The sequence below is a fragment of the Ipomoea nil genome, unplaced genomic scaffold (genome assembly GCF_001879475.1).
Source record: "Ipomoea nil cultivar Tokyo-kokei standard unplaced genomic scaffold, Asagao_1.1 scaffold1031, whole genome shotgun sequence".
Classification (NCBI taxonomy): Eukaryota; Viridiplantae; Streptophyta; class Magnoliopsida; order Solanales; family Convolvulaceae; genus Ipomoea; species Ipomoea nil.
In genome coordinates, this window is record NW_017617459.1 from 21972 (window position 1) to 32500 (window position 10529).

The 10529-nt window shown below is 31.5% G+C and overlaps 1 pseudogene; it reads right to left on the bottom strand.

Annotated features, from left to right (window-relative positions):
* Positions 1-285: 285 nt before the first annotated feature.
* LOC109180663 lies at positions 286-7213 on the bottom strand (annotated as a pseudogene).
* Between the last annotated feature and the right edge of the window lie 3316 nt (positions 7214-10529).

The window sequence follows — 10529 nt, forward strand, 5'->3', positions numbered from 1 at the left end:
TGTGGTGACTGTGGCGGTGACACCTCTTTTGGGATTTGTTTTAAGTTATTAATCGTATCTTTGACTTGTTTAGTTATCTTTTAAGTTAAGTATTTGGGAATTTAGATTATGAAAAGTGGGTGTTACAGTTTGAGCACCCATACTCGTAAGGTACAAAATTTTATAACACAAGACACAAAAAATCATAACACAAGACACATACACATGTTATATATTTACTTATTTTTCAAATATGATTTAGGTACATAATTTGTGTTCATACGCACAAAATTTCACAACCCAAAACACATAAATACAATTACTAATTTCTTCCAGATACATAATTCATATTCATAAAATACAAAATTTCATAATGCAAAACACAAAAAGTCATAACATAAAATGCAAACACATGAACTGTATATAACTCTGATGATCTGATCCATGATATAATGATCAGTAACATCTAGACCTAGCTAGCCTGTTTATTCAATCTATTAAATGATTCATATCACATAATACTAATAATTCCTTTGCCATCCATCCATTTCTGAACAAATTAAACCATTTTTTTTACCGTGAATAAGGAATCAAACTCTGGTTCATGCATGAGAAAATGGTTATGATATCACCTGGGATATAACTCAGTAATGGAGGCCTCATTTTGGGATGATGAATAAGCTGCAGTTTCTGGAAGCAACAGAACCTCATTACTGATAGTACTGTGCATGAAGAATGGTGGTGCAGATGGTAGTGGAAGACTCATAGAAAAACCACTAAGCATGAGAACAACTGTGGACATGGTTGGCCTATCTGCAACGTTTTCTTGAACACAAAGCAAGGCCAAGTGTATGCACCTCATCATTTCAGGCACAGAACCTTTCAGGAAGGGATCTACCAGATTCATGGTTGTCCCTTCCCGCCACTGTGTCCAAGCCTGTCACAATTTAATCCAATTCATCAGTGCTCAACTAATAAAAAAGATATAGTTTTATGACTTAATTCCATTTTTTGTCCTAGATTTATAGATTGCAGTCTACTTGAAGTTCTTTTTTTATTAAAACATCTATTTTTTGTCCTAATATTATTGTGACACGATCATTTTTGGTCCTTTATCAACAAAACAGTTCAAATATCTTAAATACAATGATATTTCGGTCTTCAATTATGAATGTTTTCAAAAAAAATAAACATATAACATATAGCGGTTCAACCTACTTTGTATAAAAAAGATTGAAATGTCTTTGTATTTAACGATTTTGGTGATGGAGGACTAAAAATGGTCATGTCACAATAATACTAAGACCAAATGAGGATGTTCTAATAAAAAGGGACTAAAAGTGGATTGTCACTTATAAATCTAAGACAAAAAATGGAATTAACTCTAGTTTTATATATAAATGTTGTTTTCACTCACATAGCTTAGAAGGTCTTGTACAGATTCTCCGTTTTTGAAACAGCTATTCTTCTGACCACTTACAATCTCCAAGACTAATACTCCAAAACTGAAAACATCAGATTTAACTGAAAATTGACCATGCATTGCATACTCCGGTGACATGTATCCACTGCATTTTTAAAAAACCAACATAAGAATTATGTAATCAATCCAGGACATGAGTCAGTTACTGACAGTAATGATGGTGCATGCTTACTAAGTTCCCACAATTCTGCTTGTATTGCCTTCGCTTTCATCTAATTCAAACAACTTTGCCATGCCGAAGTCTGAGATTTTTGGATTCATATTTGCATCTAGTAGAACATTGCTTGCTTTGAGATCACGATGAATAATACGAAGACGAGATTCCTCATGAAGATAAAGAAGTCCCCGGGAAATGCCACCAATGATCTTGTAACGTGTCTCCCAATCCAAATTTTCTCGTTTGACAGGGTCTACAAGTGGATTACAACTTCAAAATTGAATGACAAAAGAAGAGTTTTATAAAAGAATCACATAGAGATAGATAAACGAAAGCAATACCAAACAAAAAGTGGTCAAGGCTAGCATTAGGAACAAATTCATATACAAGAAGTTTTTCTCTCCCTTCCAAGCAAAACCAAGTAGCCTAACCAAATTTCTGTGCTCAAGTTTGGCTACCAAAAGGACCTCATTTTTAAATTCCTGATCACCTTGCCTTGAATTAACAGAAAGCCTTTTCACAGCTACCTGTCGTCTGTTTGGAAGTTCACCCTGAATTGTATCATGCAAAACATAATCATTTGAGTTTTACTTGGTAAGAAATAACTATATTGAATCATTAAAATGAATGGCAAAAGGTTAAAGAAATAATTTACCTTGTAAACAGAACCAAATCCACCTTCTCCAAGTTTGTTAGAATTCGAAAAATTGTCTGTAGCGGTTTTTATAATATCAAAGTTGTATTGTAGGGACTCCATAATACTAATGTCATCCAAGGAGCTGATTTCATCCACAACTTCGCAGAACAAATATGAAAAATATTAGTGATGGGTACCTAACCTAAACTTTTAGGTGACCGGACTAAAGTGAAATAAATTGACGAAGTGAAGTTTACAAGTATTATATTATTATTGTTTTTGTTTTTCCCTCAATTTTCAGTTCATTTGTATCTTTTTGCCTATATCATTTTCTTTTACCTTGCATTTTTAATCTCAATCACCTAACTAAATAAATATTGTAAAAGTTATTATTCACGACTTATTGGATATGGCCCAATAAGAATAGATCTAGCTAGGAAGTCGTTCAATTTGAGTTCCTCCTGAAAGTCATCCAGTCACTTTTTACTGGAAGTCATTTAAGTGTATACGTCAAATTTAGTAATTCAAAATTCTTTTACGTACTGTTATATTACTCATCACCCATTCCATCACTATCAATTTAATTTCTCCCCAGTTTTTACTCTAAAGATGATATATTTAGTCATTAACTGTTAAATTTATGACCAAGACTATGTGGTCTAATGGTATCCGGGTTGGACTTCCATTTGGAAGGTTATGAGTTCGAGCCTGTAATAGAGCTAGTAGCATTCAAAAAAAAAAAAAAAAAAAAAAAAACTGTTAAATTTATGTGTCATGTTTGTATAGACTTATATACAATTAGTTATAACTTTAGATTCTCCAAAGGTGTATACATTCTATTTTATCTAACAACTATATTAATATTTTGACATGTTTCTAGATATGACATAGGTATTTTTTTATATCAGAACACCCATCGATCAATAAACACAACATTTTGGTAAATTAAAAAAAAAAAAAAAAAAAAAAGTCAAATTGTTGCAACGAGTCAAATGGATGTGAAAGTTACCGTCCATGTTGTTCTCCTGCTTCCTTTTTTGCTTTTTCTTCCGGACAATGCAAACGCATAGAGTAAGAACAATAATAATAATTGCTACAATTGGAACCACAATAATGATGATAGTTCGAACTTTATTGTCATTTTTTCCTGTAAAATAAAGTTCTTGAATTACTTATATGAATATATAAATACATTCTAAATTAATTGAAAAAAAAAAAACATGAGTAATTGAAAAGTTACCTGTATTCGATAGTGGAGCCCCAATCACGTTAAAATAAAGATCTCAATTATTTATTTAAATATAAAATACAAAGCTCAAAACAAAATCTCAACTATAAAATACAACGCTCAAAACAAAACTTGAAAATCACCGGAGTTTCGGAAAATGTACAAATACATTATTGAATTATTTGAGAGATAGTAATTAAGCACCGAATTCAAATAAGCTACAAATTTATTTATAAATCCGAAAAAAAAATATAATTAGCATTTTTAGTATATTATCAACAAGTTTGTGCTGGTTGGGATGCCATGTGTATTTTTTATTTTTTATTTTTTTTTATTATTATCATACTAAGCATTTGACCCTAAAAATAAAAATAAAATAAAATAAAATAAAAAAGAAGAAAAATTAACCATTTGACCCTCAACTATAACTTCTCTATTTTGCGCGTTTTCTCTGTTTCGCAGTATTTTTTGAATCAGAAAAAAAACTATCTGTGTGTAATTTCTTAAACTGAAGTTTTTCTTGATCGAAGTTTATACACTGTAATATGTATGTATTTTTGCGAAAGTTTTTCAGTGTATAAACTTCGATCAAGGAAAACTTCAGTTTAAGAAATTACACGTTGATAGTATTTTTTCTGATTCAAAAATACCGCAAACAACCACGAAAGAGAGAAAAAACGCAAAATAGAGAAGCTATAGTTGAGGGTTAAATGTTTTTTTTTTTTTTTTTTTTTTGTCAAATGCTTGGTAGGATAATAATAATTAAAAATTATAAAATAAAAAAATATACATGGCATTCCAATCAGCACAAACTTGTTGTTAACCTGCTAAAAATCTAATTGCACTTTTTTTCGTGTTCATGGATAAATTTGGAACTTATTCAAATTCGGTGAATTAATTGCTATTTCCCAAATAATTCAATGGCTTATTTATACATTTTCCCCTGATTTTAGGGACGAAGCTTCAATCAATGTAAAGTAAAGATCTCAATTATTTATGTTACAAAGCTCAAAACAAAAAACACAGTTATTTATGTAAAGAGTTAATTCTGAATTTAGTCGTTTGATTATTACTAATTTTCAGTTTTAGTCCTTAACTGAATTTTTTTTCAATGGTAATCCACTCAAAAAAAAAAAAAAAAAAAAAGACACTTCGCGTAGCTACTCGGACTCAGGAATCAAGGTAGGCAGCTAAGGCACTATTATATTATTTTTAATATAAAAATAAAAAATTTGCATCCGTTCCGTTGTACTAAAAATCTGTGTCAGGAACGGACGCAAAATGTTCACACAATCTGCGTCATTTTCACAACGAACATAAATTGTACTACCAATCTGTGTATATTGTATCTGTATCTGTTGTATAACATATGCAAAAAGGTTTGTACAACAAACGATTAAATTGTTTTTGTACTAGTGATTTTTTTTTTTTTTTTCTTTGTATGAACGGTTAAAAATTGATGGTGAAATTAAGGCTACTAGGATAAAAATAAAATTAAAAATTAGGGTTTTGCCTCCCGCACATGATAAACAATTGACACAATGTTCATGATTTTTCAATTTTAGCTCAATTTTAATTGTTTACACACACACAAAGCTTATAGTGAATTATAATTCGGAATTAACTCTTATGTAAGTATAAATAAAATACAACGCTTAAAACAAAACATTGAAAATCACCTGATTTTGGGGACGACGGAACTTCAATCACTGAAAAATAACGATCTCAATTATTTATGTAAATGTAAACTACAATGCTCAAAACAAAAAGTCAATTATTTATGTAAATAAATATAAAATAAATGCTAAGAACAAAACATCAAAAAGTCACCTGATTTTGGGGGCGGAGCTCTTATAAAATAAATCTTTGGATTAGTTATAAGATTGTAAATATGTAAACTACCTTAAAGATAAATCTAACCAAAAAAAATTAAAAAACTATAATGTCACCTGGTTGTGCCGGTGGTGGTGGAGTAGATCCAATCAATGTATAATTGTAGAAACGATAAGACTCAAAGCGGAAGTTGCAGCCCGGCCTTACTACTCTGCCCCCTCTCTTGCCAGTGCATGGGGCACAATCAGGGAAATCAGCAAAAGTAGAAACCAAGCAATCAGAGCAATCTTGAGCACCCAAGTCAGGGGAGCACTGCACAGCTGCATATATACTCTGCAAGTCCGGTCCAGATGTATTCCCTGTTAAATATAAATGTAGTCTAAACGTTATTGAATAGAATTTACGAGAAATTTAATTAATCTTGTAACAGTGGAAGCGAAAGCAGTGTTGATCTCTAGTCATAATTGGTATCCTCTCACGCTAGATATACAAAATAACTTTAGCCGTTTTTCCGTATACATGACTTATAACCGTAGATTATTGGTATTATTCTGAGAAGTAGGAATACCATAACTTACAATACCGGCTTTATCTAGGCATAGTGGTAGATTACAGACAAACTCTAGTCATTCATTCAACCAAACAACTTAATAAGCATAGTCAACTTACACCACATAATTAAAGCCTTAATATATACTCCCTCCGTCCCATTTTGTTTGTCTGATTCGGTTAACGGTTAACCGTTAACGCTGTTTGATTGAAGTTATTTCTAATTCAATTTTTCATAATATTAAGTTTGAAATTACTCCCTCCGGCCCATTCTATGTATTTGGTTCAGTTAACCCGGCTTGACTGAAGTTATTTTTAATTCAATTTTACATAATATTAAATTTAGTATTAGTATACGAAATTTATATATTTAGAAACTACACTAAAATTATTATTAAACAAAAAAAATCAAAATTTAAAAATAAAAAATACTAAAAAATAAACAAGAAAAAGAGTTTGTGTGAACAATAAATAGTATATAAGGTAGATAAAATAAAACAGAGTGAGTAGTATATAAAATTTATATATTTAAAAATACTATTAAATATGAAAAATCAAATTAAAAATTACTAAAAAAAGATGAGTAAGTTTAACCCATGAATAATAAACATAAAAAGCAGAATGGAAGTCAGGGAAGTACGAAGTAACATATATTATACGGTAAAATCCACATTACCTGCTGCAAACTTACGTAAGGAGAAACCGTTTGCCGCACGGTCTCCTAGGCTGTTCAGCAATTTACTTAAATCTCGGTAAAACTGGTCTTGGCTGGACGCGTTCTGCAAATTCCACAAGTACATCCCAGGAGACCTCGACCAGCGACCTACGGTGGATACGTTGGAGTAATGAATCAAGCACTCATCGTATCCTCCGAAAACCTCCTTCTCATTAGGACACAACTCTACTGTCTTCCCAGCTGCATCGTTAACGCAACTTTTGCAAATGTCCGCCGCAACGTCACCTCGGCACAGCGCAACCACACTCACCCTGTCGGGAGTTTCGCCCATGGAAGCATTGCAGAATCCATATTCGTTGAGTTTAGAAGGGAGGGACGAAAGAAGCGTGTTAAGGTTTCTCTGGTAGGTGCTGTTTTGTGTGTAATTCCCACTTGATTCCACGCAGTAATTGTACCGGAGGTCAGGCTGTGCGACAGCTAACAAGGTCATCGTACTACAAACAAGGTTTAGGAAACCCACCCATTTCTGCAAATCCATGGCTTCAAACTCAGACAAACTGACCCAAAATTTCAACTGGACATCAATGATTTCAATCACATATGTATATAAAACCCAATAGTTTCTTTTTTCTTCATTTTTAAAGGATGAGAGAACTCACAACCACTAACTGATGGTACTTATTGATAAACATTATCTTGTGACCCTAATTTACATATGATCACAAAAACATAAATCACTAAAAAAAGTCTATAGATCATTTATGTTAAGGGTCAAATTTGTAATTTATGATTACAAAATAAATAATCAGACTAATTTAATTCAACATAGTTTTCCTTAGAAATTGTAGACTGACAAAGACGGGTGTTAATAAAACTAATATGACTCCAATCAGGGCGGAAAGGTCCAAGAAAAAGCAGCGAAATATCAAGGGCATGCACGCGGATTTAGTTTGTGGCTAATAATTTCTGCGTGTATGTCTAATACTCCCGCTGAAATAATGCCAAAAATTACCTCCAATCACTTATGACATAATTTTTAACTTGTATTCCTAAGAATATTTGTAATTAGCACTTTAGACCCCTCATAATTCATTACCAGGGACCAACATGTATAATAATTTAGAGTGTGTTCGGTTCGCATAAGTGAATAGAAATTGAAATGAGAATCAAATATTTGGTAATGGTAATGAATTTTGGTGAAAGTATTTTGCGTGTTTGGTAGTAGGGTGACTACAATGAGAATAAAGTATTAAAAAAATATAAAAATAAAAAAAATTAAGGCAATTGATCATAATATAATCACATCTAAAGCACCATTATGAACAAAATAAATCAAAACAAAAATCTAAAAACATTAATCCAAACTTAAAAATTAGATTACAGTCATATTTGGTAAATGGTTGTTAGCTGTTAGCTGATTGAGTTAATTAGAGGGTATAACTAGTTGATAACATTAGCTAATTGTAGAAAGCTGTTTGGTAAATTAGATGTTAGTTGATAGCTAGTTGGTATAATTTTTTTTTTTCACAAAAAGCTAATTGAAAAAGTTTCTTTGAGTAGATTTTTGAATTTTAGCATTTTAGAGTACAAAAAGCTAATTAACCAAACACTTATATTGATTTTTAAACCAAGTCAAACAACTAATAGTGGTCAATAAGTCAAAATTGGCCTATAGGCTAACTATTTTACCAAACAATACTTATCAATAACATGGAATAATACCCATTTTTAACAAGGGAATATTGTAGTATCAATAACATGGAATGATACCCATTTTTAATAAGGAAATAATGTAGTTTTAAATTAAAGGTGATGGGATATTTACCCCCAAGTACATGATGGATAAACGACCCGAGTGGAGTAACGAGCCAGCGGGTTATGAATCAGGAGGTACCAGGAGGAAGAAGAGATATGTCTTGCCAAGGTCAAAGATGATGAATGCTGATCTTGGTAGAATCGTCAAACTCAGAGTGAAGGCCATCCTTCTTAGCGGATGACTACTTGAACCGGTTTTGCGGAGCCGATGGAGTGGAGAAGGCAACACGAGCCGATCGAGTGCAGTAGGCATCCCAAACCGATCGACTGCAGGAGGCATTACGAGCCGAGCGAGAGGAAGAGGGGGTTGAGCGAATAGGGGAGTCGGGTGCCATACTAGTGGATGAGGTGGTCAAGGTCGAGGGAGAGGGGTAGTCAGCCAAGATGGACCGAGTGGGAAGCGGACTTGAGGACGAGTGATGGAAGGACTAATGGCCATAATGAGGATCGTCGTGGAGGAGAGCAGCCGGCCAGACATGCATAGTGGACAATTAATGCATTTATAGTTCATTATTAGTTTATTAAATGTAATGATTAAGGGTTGAGTCCAACGGTCACTCGGACCCCCTATAAAATGCATCTGAAGGCACTGTAAAGGGTGTTAAGCAATTTCTAATACACACGAGCAAATCTGAGAGAACATTTTGAGTATTTTCCATAATTTTCCGGCAAACAATTAGTTTTCCGGTTGTGTTGAACCACTGGCAAACTGCTCTAAAAGTCTGGAAATCAAGAAAAGGGATAATCAAATTAATCTCATAGTTATGTTTTAAAAAGTTGTCAACCAAACACTAAGTATGATTTGATTCTTATTCCTAGTGTGTAAACTCATGGACTAAACACACCCTTATTGATTTCTCTAAGTTTTCTATTAGCACCAGACATACTCTTTTTGTCCAACCCATCAAATAAAGGTGGATGCAGATTTTCCTCGTAACAAAACAAAAAGGGTTAAAATATTATATTCAATAATAATTAAATAAAACCTTTATAAGAGTGAAGTTCGGTGTTAATAAATGGTAACAAAAATATCATCTATAAGAGAAATATACAAAAGTCGTATCCAGATAAGGCATTGTCTGGAGTTTTCGATATTAGTTTTAGTATACTAGTCTTTAATTTTCTATGTCGTATCCAGATAAGGCATTGTGTGGAGTTTTCGATATTAGTTTTAGTATACTAGTCTTTAATTTTCTATGCGCAATGCGCAAAAAATATATGCTTAATATTAATATTTTTAAAAATAACTAACAAATCCTTACTAATTAAAATCTATATAAAATTAAATTTATTAATTATATTAATCCAATAAATAATGTCTACTAATATTATTATTATTAAAGAATATAAGAAAATATAGAGATGATTCATGTGCATGATAACAATAACGAAAAAGATAACGAAAGTTATACTAGTGGGGGTATTTTTATCCAAAAAAATTATATAGTGCAACTCTAAAGCACAATGTATAAAATGATTAGTACTAAAAATATGGACAAAAATTAGAGATATAATGTTAATTGAGACTTATGTTTTTAGTTATGTACAACTTGATTGGTGAAATATCTGCCAAGTATCTTTCCATCAAAATCTTGAGTAGTTATCTTCAACATAACGTTGGGAAAATGCTAAAATTCGGTGGAAATTTTAAAAACGTTATTTTCACTCCTAAACTCACTCTTTTTTTTTTTTTTTAATGTAAAATTATATGACTTTAAATAAAAAGAAAAAATCCAACTCAATAAATATATAGCATGACTAGAGAAAAAAAATCAGCATTTATAGTTGATAATGACACCTATCCTCACTTTTCCAACCCAACGAATTGGGAAGGTATTGTAGGATTTGTAGCATACACGACCATAACCTTAACCCAAAATCTAAGTTAAGTCAAGTCGTGCATGCATCTATATCTAAATATCTAATTATATATATATATATATATATATATATATATATATATATATATATCCTTTATATAATAAAGCTATATGGTTTGGGAAATAATTAATACTACAATTAATGTCACAACATCTTTTATTATTAAAAAAAAAAAAAAGCACAACATTTTAAAAATAAAATAGCTATATATTATATAATCATATAAAAAATATACTTTTGAAAAATAAAATAGCTATATATTATATAATCATATAAAAAATGTGTTCAATT